The sequence below is a fragment of the Schistocerca serialis genome, chromosome 12 (assembly GCF_023864345.2).
Source record: "Schistocerca serialis cubense isolate TAMUIC-IGC-003099 chromosome 12, iqSchSeri2.2, whole genome shotgun sequence".
NCBI classification, from domain to species: domain Eukaryota; kingdom Metazoa; phylum Arthropoda; class Insecta; order Orthoptera; family Acrididae; genus Schistocerca; species Schistocerca serialis.
The window spans coordinates 67,522,844-67,537,955 of NC_064649.1; the positions used below are offsets into that span (position 1 = coordinate 67,522,844).

A 15,112-nucleotide genomic window follows, 5' to 3' on the forward strand; every position below is an offset into this window, starting at 1 on the left:
ACCCGCCGCCAACAATTTCATCTCAGTGTAACAATCACACCCCACGTCCTCAATTATTTGCGAGATATTTTGTAATCTCTGCCTTCCCCTACAGTTTTGCAATCTACGACCCTTTTAGTACCAAGGAAGTTAATCTGTGCTATCTAAATATGTCTTATCATCCAGTCCCTCCTTCTGATGAGTTTTTCCCGAATATTCCTTTCTTCTCCAGTTTCATTGAGTCCACTAACTTTTCTGATCTCCAAGCTCACCTGTGCCATTAGGCTCGCATTAGGCTAAGCCCCAGAAATGTCTGTCCCCACAACTATGTCTTTTGCTTTCACATTCGCTGGCTTCCCCAACCAGTGAAGTATCCGTTTGCAACCTACCCTACACCGAGGGCTAAGCTAGAGAAAGTCTTTCACGACAATCAGGATTTTTGCCATCTCACGTTCGGACTGTCACATTCCGACGTAACCTAGACTTCAGGTTAAGCTATAGCTCATGCTATCCCAATATGACACATTAATTCCACATTAATTGACGTCGGAAACAAAAACAGACTGTCACCTTGCAACTTAACCTACACACTGGGCGAAGTTACATATTAGTCTATCAATGAAACTATTTTTTTCCTTCGACTTTCGTTGGCTTTGCCAAGTCATAATCAGACTGTTACACCCCATCGTAACGTAGACCTCGTCTGAAAATGGGCAAACCGGCCTGAAGCACGTAAGAAGGAATGAATATTGTCATAAAAATATGACTCATGGCAGGTTTTTCAACATTTTAACATGAGGTAAAACCAATTCCTACAGTTAGAGTAAAATTATTTGATAGTTGAAACTTCTCGCATTGGAGCTGGTTTCCTCCAATCAGGGCGCTCTACGCCACTCCCGAACCACTCGCAATTTGCCAAAGTGGCGCAACAATAGGTCACATCACTTCCAGTTCTTTTTCCGGCTTTCTTTCTTGATGTGTTTGGATCCCGAATCCTGGACCTCGTTCTTTTATGTTGTGTTTCATAGCACATGGTAACGAAACAAACACAAACACACCTCTAAACAAACTCTACTACAAGACGCGATTCAGCATCACATAGACAGTTATTATTATCACAGAGATCGGATTACGTTAGATAATCTTCCTTGCGTGAAACCTAATATTTTTCAAGACTGCAGTTCATCGTTGCAGGTGGGTGACAACAGTCATAAACGCAATGCTTCATCGCATGATAGAGCCATAGCAAGAATGGTTCAAATGGCTCTGAGCACTATGGGACTCAACTGCTGTGGTCATAAGTCCCCTAGAACTTAGAACTACTTAAACCTAACTAACCTAAGGACATCACACACATCCATGCCCGAGGTAGGATTCGAACCCGCTACCGAAGCGGTCGTGCGGTTCCAGACTGTAGCGCCTTTAACCGCTCGGCCACTCCGGCCGGCTAGAGCCGTAGCACAGTAATAGCGTGCTAACCTGATGTGTAGCACAACGCCTGTTCGAAAAGCTTTAGACGTAGCTTTTTTTTTCATTTCAAAATCTAATCAAAAGACTTATTATTTTTATTCATTTTAATTTGTTTTAATGTAATTTTTTTATTTGTAGTATTTTCCCATGTCATTTTCATCATTATATTGACTTTTTATTCGCTCTTATTTTTCTTCCGATCATTCTTTTCTCATTTGGAATCTGCCTGTGCCGCCTTTAATCTGCAACCATGTGCCAATCAATCAGGATTGCTCATCGGTCTGTAGCACGGCAGCTCATGTAATGATAGTTTCTGAGGAAGAATGGTAGCGAGAAATTGGTTTGCCTTCAGCGTTGAAACTGAAATACTTCTGTGGTGTGTTCGCTCGAAGAGGTTAGCTTTTATCGCCGTGAAAAAAGCGATCATAATCTTAGTTCTGCCGCAGATTGTTGACCACCGTTTTCTCGGAACACTGTACATCACGAGGTTGTGGTTAGCTGAGGACATGAGTTTAAATTCAAAGCTACAGAATACGTCGTCTGCAGCAGTTGTCACTGGTCACTCACAATCAGCTGTGGGTAGAGTTTTTCGGATTTCCGTCATACTGGCGGCGAACACTTCCGGCATCGCTCTGCGTTACACGTTAACAGCATCTCTGAAGTGATGGTTGGTTGGTTGGTCGTTTGGGGGAAGAGACCAAACTGCGAGGTTATCGGTCTCATAGGATTAGGGAAGGAAGTCGGCCGTGCCCTTTCAAAGGAACCATCCCGGCATTTGCCTGGAGCGATTTAGGGAAATCACAGAAAACCTAAATCAGGGTGGCCGGACGGGGGATTGAACCATCACCCTTCCCAATGCGAGTCCAGTGTGCTAACCACATCTGTGAAGTGACGCGACGCGTTTGTGTGTCGCCTATAAGCGAGCGGTAGGCGGCAGTGGATTTGGCAAGATTGTAGCGGCGGGTGGCTGACGTCAACTATGTGGTAATTTTAATCGGACTATAGTAACACGTGTCGTAGACTGCTAGACAGGAAACCAACCCTTAGCTCGAAATGCCGCTTGTCCCAGCAAGAATCCCAGGCCCCAAAGAAATGTCTCTTCGCAAAAGTGTCACTCAGTACAACTGCTGCAATCCGGAGAAATACTGGGCCTTATTGAGCCTGACTGATAGGGAAATTGGAGTGGCATAATAAACCTGAGGAGGGTCAAATCGATCGGGACGTCAAATACAGGTGAATTTACGGCAGCCATTGTCGGACCGAGACAAGATCGCGTCACGGCAAGTGCGGAGACAGCACTGTAGGAGCGCGCGGGGCAGGCGAACAGAAAAAGGTGTATGCGGAGCCCACGCAAGAAGAATGGTCCCGCGCCTCGCCTTACGGCGGCCGGCGCGCAATTTAAGCGGACAATGGCGTTTAATCTGCGAGCCGCGCTTCCCGCCGCAGTAAATACTTCAGCCGTCCGTCGGCCGAGGCGCCCACACCTGCCTTTGTTTCTTTTTCCGTCATTGTGCCTCACCTCGGCTCCCTTAGCAAGGGCGGCAGTACCAGGCCCCGGGGGACAGCTGCTTATCTTGCCCGCAAGTGCCACTCTTGTCTGCCTGCTCCCGACACTTGACAGGCTCCGAGACTCTCGAGAGATAGAACCCAATACTTTGTCCTGGGTGCACGGAGATCGTCAGAGAAAGGTGGCATCAGGACCTCTCCTGCTATCCGTATCCAAAATCGATCTCAACAGCATTGATTACACTGTGAAAGCCGCAGTCACAGTGGGCGTTTCTGACAAAACTAAAAAGAGTGAAATGAATGGAAAAAGTAATAATAAACCCCGTCTACTGCTTTCAATAGCGTTTACACCGTGTCAACTTTCTTTCTTTCGCTTGTGCCTTTTTCCACAGTTAGGCAGGCTCAGCATGGTTAATCGGATTTGGCAATGTTAGTGTAAGGGGTGGCAGGATGCCCTTCATGCCGCCACCCCGTACCCCCTCGGGACAGAAGTAGTGTACCCCAACTCTCTGCGACTAGTGTAATCTATGGAATAGTACGAAAGTGTTCAAATGTCTACAAGCCGTGTAACTGAGGCGGGATTGGGGGGACCAGCCCGGTATTCACCTAGGGGGATGTGGAAAACCGCCTAAAAACCACATCCAGGCTTACCGTCACACTGGCTGGGAGGATTCGATCCGGGGCCGGCGCGCCTACACGACTCCAGGAAGCAGCGCATCAGCGCTCTCGGCTAACCCGGCGCGTAGCGTTTACACAGTGTCAACGTACGTTTAAAATTCACAGCTGCATCATCGGGCCTTAGTAGACATATAGACTGAGTAAAGTAAGTGTAAGACTACTGTAGTTTTCCTAGTAGGTGTGGTGAGTTAAGATCGTACCCGCGTTACCTGTACGATAAGGTGTGCTCCATACCGAATGGACGTTACCTCATTTCGATCGCTTGCTGCCTCTGCATCAAGGGGTCTCGGTTCGATTGCCGGCCATGTTGGAGATTTTCTCTGCCCAGGGAGTGGGTGTCTGTGATGTCCTCATCATTTCATCATTATCATTATCATCATCATCATCATCATTCGTGACAGTCGCTGGACTGAACTGTGTAAAAATTGTGACTCTGTCTCGGTGCTAATGACCGAGCAGTTGGGCGCCCCACAAACCAAAGATCATCATCATCATTTCAATAGCTCTGCGCATGCGGTGTTATTAGATTCCCCTAGAAACCGAAAGCGTTTAACCACGTAGAAACTGAGTAAAGATATATAACGGGACGCGTAACCTTCGAAATATTTTTGTTCTGCACAGTTATCCTCCTGTCCGATACATAAAAACAAATAATATTTATAGCAAAGTTAAAATAGTCAATATTTAATTCAGGTTTTATTCGAAAATTGCTGATCTGAAACGTGAATCTGAGTGAATTTGTAGTACAAATAAATGACAATACAAATGTATGCTGCAGCGCTGGAAAACATAATTTGCTAAGAAAAGGTTAAAATTAAAAAAAGCAAAACGAAAACGTATCAGATATCTCTTCAGTACTTCGTCGAGCTTGTAGAAAACATGTTTGCGTTATACCTAAACAATTTTCGCACTTACCAATAATAACAGGAAACACTTGCTTTCGAGTGTGATGAAGAGCTTTGTGTTGAGTATAAAAAACAACAATAACAATACAGATTTTTTATACTTGTGCATTTAAACTGTACTTGCATCTGAAGTAATTGCTTAGGGTAGATAAACGCGCAGACGTTATGCGATCAATTCATTTCTTCTCTCATATAAAATGCACTTTATATTTTGTAAGGATATAGAAAACACAGTGCGCTTACACTGAACATGTGCGGTTCTAATTAGGTGCAAACAATCAAAAACAAAGAGAAATCGTCAGTTACCAGTCTCTCTCTTACGCATCCATTTATGATTGTTTCCCTACCACAATACTACGGGTAATCTTACCATTTAGTACGTTATTTATAAATTGTACCAACGCGACCAAACCGCAGTTTTGGTACAACGAAACTCTGGATCTTAGTTGCTACAGATATCCATAGCGTTGTCGACTCCGCAGGAGCCCGTATCTGCGAAGTTTATTGATTTCTTTTGAATATGGTATGGGAAACAAACTTGACGGTCTGTTAGATGACGATCAGATGGGCTTTATGAAAGGTAAAGGCACGCAAACCGAAGAAAGACGAAAGTGAGAGGAGTACCAGAAATGAGATTAGCGACAAACGTAACACCAAAATTAGACCACATAGTAGAAGAAGAGAAGAAATTCTATTTCCTTGGAAGAAAAATGAAGTGTGACCGACGAGGTTAAGGGGGACGTAAAAAGCAGATTACCACTGGCATGGAAGGATTTCGTTGCAAAAAGAAGTCTACTAATATCGAATTGATTTGAGGAAGAAGTTTCTGGGAATGCACGTCTGCAATACAGCATTGTATAACAATGAATGATGGACTGAGGGGGAATCTGAAAAGTAGAAAATCGAGGCGTTCTGTAAGCGCAACTGTTTTACTTTTCTTTGTGGATATAGTAATATTGCAGCCATCCGCTATTTTGCTGAGTATTAATATACCTTTCGCAGCTCATTTCCTTTCGCTGTTAGAATTGTGACATCGTCTACACATAAACCACAATCCAGAGTAGTCTGTCTATTCTAATACCTGCATAGAACTCTGTTTCGTGTTTTCGTACAGACCTCTTGAGGTGTCTTTTAAATAGAGTGGGTAACCTTTTTTATGACGATCCACTGTTTTCTCAGCTTTATCAAATGTCTTCAGCAGCTCAACAAATGCTAAGAAGGTCTCTTCGTTAAATACGCACGTAGTTCAATGTAATTATCTGTAATCCTTGCCTATGTATCGCTGTGCATTAAATAGATATAGCGCTTTTTCTTTTTCTTCTGCCATTCACAGGTTAGATGTATCGACCTGTTGTGGCCTCACTGCCATCTTTTAACTGGCCGTAGTATCTCCCTCTTTGCTTTGTCTGTAAGTTGTAATGCTGTCTTTCGAATCCTCGTTCCTTCTATCCGTTGCAGAATTGTTCACTTCTTGCCTCATGTTTTTATTAAGTATCCTGACCAGCTAAGTCCAATCTTTCACAGTTCGTAAAAATTTCACTTGAACCGCTTCAACATAGACAGCGTTTTTGTCTCCACAACCCCACGTTTCACTGCCATACCGTGGAACAGGTACAGCCATTATATCAAAGAATTTCATTTTTGCGTCTCTTCTTAAATGCTTTAATGCTCTGCATGTGACGCGACGTAATGTAATGTATTGCGAATACATAGAAAGAAGGATCCTCTATTGTATGATTATATGATAGCGGAACAAACACTGGTAGCAGTTACTTCTGTAAAATATCTGGGAGTATGCGTGCTGAACGATTTGAAGTGGAATGATCATATAAAATTAATTGTTGGTAAGGCGGCTACCAGGTTGAGATTCATTGGGAGAGTCCTTAGAAAATGTAGTCCATCAACAAAGGAGGTGACTTACAAAACACTCGTTCGGCCTATACTTGAGTATTGCTCATCAGTGTGGGATCCGTACCAGATCGGTTTGACGGAGGAGATAGAGAAGATCCAAAGAAGAGCGGTGCGTTTCGTCACAGGGTTATTTGGTAACCGTGATAGCGTTACGGAGATGTTTAATAAACTCAAGTGGCAGACTCTGCAAGAGAGGCGCTCTGCATCGCGGTGTAGATTGCTCGCCAGGTTTCGAGAGGGTGCGTTTCTGGATGAGGTATCGAATATATTGCTTCCCCCTACTTATACCTCCCGAGGAGATCATGAATGTAAAATTTGAGAGATTAGCGCGCACGGAGGCTTTCAGACAGTCGTTCTTCCCGCGAACCATACGCGACTGGAACAGGAAAGGGAGGTAATGACAGTGGCACGTAAAATGCCCTCCGCCACACACCTTTGAGTGGCTTGCGGAGTATAAATGTAGATGTAGATACTCTTATATGTCTGTAAGCTAGACAAGTTTCGTTCTTTCTAGATTTTTCGTTTGATGTTTATTTCGTGAGATATTTGGCCCGGTCACTATCAATGGACTACCCTGTATATAACAATTTGTAGCCTTTCATGTAACCTTTCAGGGTTTACACAGGTCCTAACGTACTAAGGTGACGAAATTAGGACCTTCCGTGTGAAGCCAGGGCGGGTCGCTAGTCTGTAATAATCGTTATCTGTGAGTTGCACAGATTTGTAATCGTTATATTAATTTGAACTGCCCCGTGTATTGAGAAGGCTGGGTGGTGGGCGCGGATCCTTGTGGAATCCACCTGCGCCTTATTGCACAGAGGGACGCGCCTACACGCCGGCGGGGTTGAGCAACACCGGAAGCAGTATGGCGAGGCGTTGGTAGGCTGGGCAGGGCGCCCCCTCGGTGGTCCCTGGGCGCCTGTGTGGTCCGCGCCTCGCCTCGCCTCGCCACGCCGCCGCGCTGCCAAACGACGGCGATTCGCATGCGGCCTCAGCGCAAGCGACGCGCTTCCTCCGGCGCCGCTGGACTGCTCGACGACTCTCGGCAGCGCTCCCAACTTCACGCTGCGCTCTCTGCACCAAAGCGACGAGTAGGCGCCACACCGCAGACTCTTAAAGAAGCTCCGAGTGTACACAATATGTTCGCCGATGTATGAGATGCTCCAGGACGTTTCAAGAAATACATCCAACCGAGCAGAATCACAGAAAAGCCAAAGAAACTGGTACACCTGCCTAATATAGTCTGTCGGTAAACTGAAGAGCGAGCGAGTCCCCACTCTGCCTACCCGGCTACGTCACAGGGCGCTTCTACAGGCTGTTTCACAACGTAATACCGCCCCTGCCGCGGCGCGCGCTTTACATCTGTGGCGGTGCCGTGTACAGATACGTCTCGGCTGCGTTCAGTTTCCGACAAATGTATTAAGGCCATAAGGAATACAAAAAACGATACCTTCTTCCGAAACACAACATTATAGAGTAAATAATATTAAGATAAGAATGGAAGTCACGATTATACGACAAACATAGAACCGAATGCCTGTTCATGTGAATGTATAGCATGTTCCTCTATTGCTATTCGTAAAACGAACCCCCATATAATGCAATCAATCTGTAGAATTTGAGGCTTGTTCTTACTTTGTGTTTCTACTAAAACGTTACAAGTTTTCTTTGAAGGACTGCATTGAAACTTAACAATTTTTGCAACACGGAGCCGGCTGCGGTGGTCTAGCGGTTCTAGGCGCGCAGTCCGCAACCGCGCGGCTGCTACGGTCGCAGGTTCGAATCCTGCCTCGGGCATGGATGTGTGTGATGTCCTTAGGTTAGTTAGGTTTAAGTAGTTCTAGGTTCTAGGGGACTGATGACCACAGCAGTTGAGTCCCATAGTGCTCAGAGCCATTTGAACCATTTTTGCTACGGCTCTATCATGCGATGAAGCATTGCGTTTATGACTGTTGTCACCCACCTGCAACGATGAACTGCAGCCTTGAAAAATATTAGGTTTCACGCAAGGAAGATTATCTAACGTAATCCGATCTCTGTGATAATAATAACTGTCTATGTGATGCTGAATCGCGTCTTGTAGTAGAGTTTGTTTAGAGGTGTGTTTGTGTTTGTTTCGTTACCATGTGCTATGAAACACAACATAAAAGAACGAGGCCCAGGATTCGGGATCCAAACACATCAAGAAAGAAAGCCGGAAAAAGAACTGGAAGTGATGTGACCTATTGTTGCGCCACTTTGACAAATTGCGAGCGGTTCGGGTGTGACGTAGAGCGCCCTGATTGGAGGAAACCAGCTCCAATGCGAGAAGTTTCAACTATCAAATAATTTTACTCTAACTGTAGGAATTGGTTTTACCTCATGTTAAAATGTTGAAAAACCTGCCATGAATCATATTTTTAGGACAATATTCTTTCCCTCTTACGTGCTTCAGGCCGGTTTGCCCATTTTCAGACGAGGTCTACGTTACGATGGGGTGTAACAGTTTGATTATCTCGTTCGGGATGCTGCGGCAGACACCCCCTCGAGCACCCCGAAGACTTCTTGAGCCCTCGGCTGTGATGGGTTTCAGGCTGTCAAATGAACTATGGTGTGTGCATGCGCGGATGAGAGAAAGGCTGAGGCGTCTTCGAGTGCGCAAGGATGGACTCATAGTGTCCGTCGTTTCCGTAGTGTAGCGGTTATCACGTCTGCTTCACACGTAGAAGGTCCCCGGATCGATCCCGGGCGGGAACAGTATTTTCCTGCGTGTGTCGCATTCTACTCCAGTGGGCCACGTCATGTGTGGGTCTGCTGCAAGTACCTTCGTTATGCGAGTGCCGCATTTATCGAATTTTCAAATTACGATGGCAACCTTGTTACAAGTTCTCTGTGAAGTCTGCATCACAGCAGTCGTTTCCGTGGTGTAGCGGTTATCACGTCTGCCTAACACGCAAAAGGTCCCCGGTTCGATTCCGGGCGGAAACACTTTTTCGTCACTTTAAACAAGACGTACCGACAAGCATCTGTACCGAAATCTTCGTTATCACCTGAATGTGTCGGACCAGAGAGTCAGTTGCTTACAGCAAATATGAAATTCATTTTATATCGACGGGCAGCTTTTTGCCACCGACGTGCGACCAGTTTGCGCAAAACAAAAGCTTTGCGATAGTAAGAAAATCTTTCATCTAAGTAAAACTGCAGAATCCAAAACAATACCGAACATTTTGTCCAAAAATAAGAGATCTGTAGTGATAAGCACGCGCAGGCGTTTCTGCCTACAACAGACCTGGCGTTCGCAGTGCCTAGCTGACATGACGTCACCAACAAGCGCCGAGGCCTTCCTTTGAGTCGGTGTTGGTTTCACACGATCGTATTTTCCGAAACCCATGCTGATTCCTACAGTGTAGATTTCTTGTCTCCAGAAAAGTCATTGAACATAATACGAGTTCCTTCCAACACTGCTTCAGACAGTTCAAAAATTGTTCAAATGGCTCTGAGCACTATGGGACTTAACAGCTGTGGTCATCAGTCCCCTAGAACTTAGTACTACTTAAGCCTAACTAACCTAAGGACATCACACACATCCATGCCCGAGGCAGGATTCGAACCTGCGACCGTAGCGGTCGCTCGGCTCCAGACTGTAGCGCCTAGAACCGCACGGCCACTCCGGCCGGCCATTATCCTGCATTCGCCCCTTTCACTTGCACCTCTGTATCCATGAAATCTGACACTGCTGATTACGCTGTAATGTGCAGGATAAACGTCTTTGAGGAATTTCAGGAAGATACTGTTTGACTTCGAGAGAATTTGCATTTGGTACGATGAATGACAGGTTGTTCTTAATGCGGGGTAACGCAAGTTAATGCAAAGGAACTGGAAAAACAAACTGTAACGTTTGAATGAAGTTCAGTGGCACGGTGCTTGTCACAGTCACCTCTATAAAGCGACGTTAAATGGAACGTGCACGTACGATCGGTTGTAGGGAACGAAAATGGTCGTCTTCAACTTAATGGGAGAATTCTAGAAGACCCCGCACAGAACACTAGTGCGACCAATTCTTGAGTACTGCTGGAGTATTTGGGATCCCCGCAAGTTGGATTGAAGGAAGACGTCTAAGCCATTCGGAGGCGCGCTACTAGATTTGTCATCGTTAAGTTGGAGCAACAGGCGAGCGTTACAGAAATGCTCCGTGAACTCAAATAAAACGCTTGGAAGGATGAAGACCGCGAAATAGTGTTGACAAAGAGATCCTCCGTTTACGAGGGACTGCAAAATGGTTCTACTGCAGTCAGAGTACATCTCACATGAGGATCGCGAATACAACAGAAGTCAGGGCTCGTAAGGAAGCATATAGACAGTTATTTTTCTGTCACTCCATCAGCGAGAGGAACAGGAAATGGAATGATTGGCAATGGTATATTGGCTTGGAGAGTATGTATGTTGATGTAGATGGAGGTAAACACGGGAATGGTGTCACGTCGGATGATAAAGTGACTGTCACTGAATAACACCAACGCCTCCCTCTGCATCTACAGTCCATTACATTTCTTTATCACCACTGAGCATGACGTTACGTCCCAATTATAAAACCGTTTATATTACTGGTCTCCTGCTGTCAAAAGAGAGGAGGATTTATTACTTTGCTTATCTCTCGTGAAAGAAGCGGATGTCTGCCGTTGTGTACTGCCTCTCGCAGTAATCGTCATATTTGGTGTGGATTTCTATCTTTCCTCGCTGGTAGCCCTAGCGTCTCTAGTTGCTTGTCGTCCAGTTAAGTTCTAATGGCTGGCATCCATGATAGCGCAGGCTTGTAGCCATCCTCCCTATTCATACTGCTAGGATATTTTAATATTTCGGCAGCGCCCCTTACCTTGCTCTTCATCGCCCTTGGCTGCTTGGCAAGCACGCAAGTTCCGTTGAATATTATTTTCTCGCGTAATCTTTCTGTTCTTCAGCCACCGCCAGTTTTTCTGCTGCCCGCAACGCACCTGATCCCGCGTGCGTGTCGCTACTGGCCTTTCACAACCGGAGACCAATCAGATCACTGTTTTTTTTTTTTTTTTTTTTTTTTAATTATGGTGGTCTCAAAAGAGAGTCATGACGAAATTTGGTGGCACAAAGTATACCTGCAGACCCAGAAGAAGGCCATTGCAACCGTCGCAAAATGGTCGGTTTGGTTCAGTAATACGTATTTTGAGTTGGGTTGTTTGGGGGAAGAGACCAAACTGCGAGGTCATTGGTCTCATCGAATTAGGGAAGGACGAGGAATGAAGTCGGCCGTGCCATTTCAAAGGAACCATCCCAGCATTTGCCTGGAGTGATTTAGGGAAATCACGGAAAACCTAAATGAGGATGGCCGGACGCGGGATTGAACCGTCGTCCTCCCGAATGCGAGTCCAGTGTGCTAGCCACTGCGCCACCTCGCTCGGTAATACGTATTTTGGAATATGAGACAGCATTACAGCCATAAAACTCTTATGTTGACTGACTCTGGCCGTGAAAGCTTACGAAATTAGACGTTGACTTATTACCGAGTCAACTCCACTTCTGTCGTCAAGGAATAGTGCATCCACGTTATTTTATTGATCCACGACTTTCAGGATGTCACATGCCAAAAGAACAAGTTGGATTTCAGATTTCTTCCGAATCCATGTTGGTTGGCATGGAAGTGGTCAGTCTGTTCGATATACCCTGTTACGTTTTAGCTCAGAATATTTTCTAGGAATCTACCACAGATGCATGTCAAAAGACATTAGACGGTAATTTTGTGGATCACTTCTGTTATCCTTACTGCAGGCTGGATGTGACCAGTGTGTTTTTCCCAGAAGATCGAAAGAACAGCAGTGCGTTTCGTTGAGTGTTCGTTTAGCAGCGCTCATCAAAAATCAGAGGCAGACGTTGCAAGAGGAGAGTCCTGTTTGCTTTATTATAATTCCAGTTTTGGATCACTGTGTTGATTTGTAATCATGTTATTAATTTCGGTCGGCAATGATCGTCTCCAGACCTGAATAGAATCTTTTTGCGTTATACCGGGTGATTAAAAATTCAGTATAAATTTGAAAACTGAATAAATCACGGAATAATGTAGATAGAGAGGTACAAATTGACACACATGCTTGGAATGACATGGGGTTTTATTAGAACCAAAAAAATACAAAAGTTCAAAAAATGTTCGACAGACGGCGCTTCATCTGATCAGAATAGCAATAGTTAGCATAACAAAGTAAGACAAAGCAAAGATGATGTTCTTTACAGGAAATGCTGAATATGTCCACCATCATTCCTCAACAATAGCTGTAGTCGAGGAATAATGTTGTGAACAGCACTGTAAAGCATGTCCGGAGTTATGGTGAGACATTGGCGTCGGTTGTTGTCTTTCAGCATCCCTAAAGATGTCGGTCGATCACGATACACTTGCGACTTCAGGTAACCCCAAAGCCAATAATCGCACGGACTGAGGTCTGGGGACCTGGGAGGCCAAGCATGACGAAAGTGGCGGCTGAGCACACGATCATCACCAAACGACGCGCGCAAGAGATCTTTCACGCGTCTAGCAATATGGGGTGGTTCTAATAAAACCCCATGTCATTCCAAGCATGTGTGTCAATTTTTACCTCTCTATCTTCATTATTCCGTGGTTTATTAAGTTTTCAAATTTATACTGACTTTTTGATGACCCGGTACATAGCACGCCATCACGAACGAAAGTGCAGTCAAAATCATTAGCCATTTGGGCTTCATCGAACAAACAAATTGTATTTTTTTGTGACTGTTTCAGAACTTGTAAAGAAGCGTCATGGTTGACGTAGAGCTTGTCTGTTAAAACTCCAAGATCTTACTTTCCGAGACTCGAGCAGTCTGCCGTGTAATGATACAATTTTGCGTGTTAATTCAATTATATACGTGGATACAGTGTGAAAAATATGTTGTGGATAGAGCCAATAGTGAAGAAATAATAAATTAAAACGTCACGCATGACGCAGGGAAGTGGGGAGGGATGCTGGCGAGAAGTAGTTTCGAAAACCTTTAAATTATGTTTGAACTTTGTTGGAAGTAGCTAACTGCTCTCATTATCAAATACTGCGCTCACTGATTCACGCTACATGAAGACAGGTATACCGTTTCCAACTGCAATAGTTCCTTTACTCTCTTACAAAATGGCTCTGAGCACTATGGGACTTAACATCTTAGGTCATCAGTCCCTTAGACTTAGAACTACGTAAACCTAACTAACCTAAGGACATCACACACATCCATGCCCGAGGCAGGATTCGAACCTGCGACCGTAGCAGCAGCGCGGTTCCGTACTGAAGCGCCTAGAACCACTCGGCCACAGCGGCCGGCTACTCTCTTACGCCTTGAACATGATATTATACTTCTTCATGAAGAGAAGAGTTTATAACAGCATTTTATATTTTTAAATTCGGCCGGTGATCGTAAGAAATAAAGAAAATAGAATTTTTGTTGCTCCTAGGAGCCTTTAAATGGATAACCTGCAAGCAAAAAGGGCCACACTTCGCGATACCTGTGGAGGAACGAATTCCTAAATCTAGAGCGCTGGTCGCGATATATCAGCCCAGGTCGAATGCCACTCACAGGCTATGAAACAGCTGTATTTGCATACAGACGCGGACACACGCAGAGCCATTACACGAGCGCGTGACGTCAACACGCCAGTTCGGAGAAAGCAGGCGTAGCCCCGCTGGTGACCTCGTAAATTCCTGTCTGCGCCGAGCCGTCAGTTGGCAGCCCTGGAGAGCAGGCAGCTGTGAAGGGAAGGGGACGCAGTGCTCCCTAGCCAGCAGGTGCCATCGCCGTCGTTCGCTTAGGCCCAGAAACTATTCCGTACCACGAAACGTTCCTTCCACACTCTTATTAATCACCGAAGCACTGCGCCAGATCACTTCTCACTCGATATCACGGGAGTAGCTTCTACCAGGAGGTTATAATTAACGTGCAGGTATTTACAGAGATCCAGTGTGGGCTGCAATTATCGTGTGGCAGCGAAACTTTGGTAGATATGCTAATGCGTTAATGCAGAAACGATTTACGCTGAAAAAAAAAAGTTCCGATTTTGGCCACCAGATGCAAATCTGGCACTGTACAGCATCTCCTCGACATCTCTAGTTCTCACTGTGCAGGAAACGTGAAAGTGGCGGTTAATAATAAAATCAACATTCTGCCTTCCTCTCTTGTTAAACCTTTTCTGCCCACATCGTTTTCCAAATCCATTACATATGGCAACATTTCTATTCCTTTCTCTTGCATTCACAGCGACAGATTTGCACCTGGTAGTCAAAATTCGAACTATTTTTTTCAATCTAAATCGGTCCCGCATTAACGCATCTACCAAGTTTCTCTGCCTTACGATAATAACAGCCCACACCGGATCCTTGCGATCTGCGTTTTAATAATAACCACCCAGTATAACAGCGACCGGAATACACGTTAAGCCACACGAGTAGTGCGATAGAGTCGACCAAGTTTCCTCATATAAATCTACATCTACATATAGACTCCGGAAGCCAGCATATGGTGCATGGAAGAGAGCATCCTGTACCACTACTAACCATTCTCTTTCCTGTTCTGCTCGGAAATGGAGCGAGAGAAAAACGACTGTCTACATCACTACATGTTGTTGTTGTGGTCTTCAGTCCTGAGACTGGTTTGATGCAGCTCTC

The 15,112-nt window shown here is 45.1% G+C and overlaps 2 non-coding genes across 2 annotated transcripts; both read left to right on the forward strand.

Annotated features, from left to right (window-relative positions):
• Positions 1-9,112: 9,112 nt before the first annotated feature.
• Positions 9,113-9,185, forward strand: Trnav-cac (transfer RNA valine (anticodon CAC)). Its single transcript has one exon. It is a non-coding gene; the product is annotated as a tRNA-Val (tRNA).
• A 158-nt stretch (positions 9,186-9,343) lies between these two features.
• On the forward strand, positions 9,344-9,416 carry Trnav-aac (transfer RNA valine (anticodon AAC)). The gene has a single exon. It is a non-coding gene; the product is annotated as a tRNA-Val (tRNA).
• The last annotated feature ends 5,696 nt before the right edge of the window (positions 9,417-15,112 follow it).